We start from the raw sequence: 776 nt of genomic DNA, 5'->3' as shown, positions 1-776 counted from the left end.
ACCCCTTTAAATATGTAGCGAGTGTGCTGTTTCAATGACACACATACGCATGCAAGAACGTGCACACGCATGTTCCTTCACATGATGTTTGTTTGTGTACGTGCTGCAGCCGTCTGAGTGGCTTGTTACCATCTAGCAAAGGTCTGCTACACGGCAGGGAGGGTAGGGGGAGGCAAAAAAAAAAAAGGGGGGGGAGGAGCAGGGAGGTTGGGGCGATTGACGTGCCTCAGCTCTTTCCTTTCTCTCTCTCCTCTCTGTCATCTCCCTTTCTCGCTCCGTTAGTCTTTCTGTCTGCAGTATGTCACACAGTGTTGCTCTCTCACTTCACTCATCGTTTTTTTCTCTCCTCCTCCGCCATTTATCTCCTTCACTCGCTGCCTCTCTTTTCCCTCCCACTGTTTATAATCTGTCTCCTATCACTATGTATGGCATTTGTGTCTCCCAGATATAGATGTGCAACTTTGCATGTGGTGGTCCATCTGTGTCAGAAGTTCACAGTTGTTGAACCAGGTAATCACATGACACAAATTAAGTGCTCACAATTTTGTCTGCTCATGTGTATAGTTTTGAATATCATAAAGTCACATGAAGGAATCCAGCAAAATTAGCACATAAATGAGGGTATGCGGTTCAGCAAATGAATGAACAAACCAATGATTATAACTTCCAAGTTATGAGCTCCAGACCTCAACCCCATTGAAAACCTGTGGAAGGGGGCTAAAGAAGAGAGTGCAGAGAAGAGGACCCAGGCCAGTGGATGATTTCGAGAATTGTCA

This window comes from Festucalex cinctus, chromosome 6, assembly GCF_051991245.1.
Source record: "Festucalex cinctus isolate MCC-2025b chromosome 6, RoL_Fcin_1.0, whole genome shotgun sequence".
In the NCBI taxonomy this organism is placed as follows: domain Eukaryota; kingdom Metazoa; phylum Chordata; class Actinopteri; order Syngnathiformes; family Syngnathidae; genus Festucalex; species Festucalex cinctus.
Note: the sequence above shows the minus strand (reverse complement) of the source record.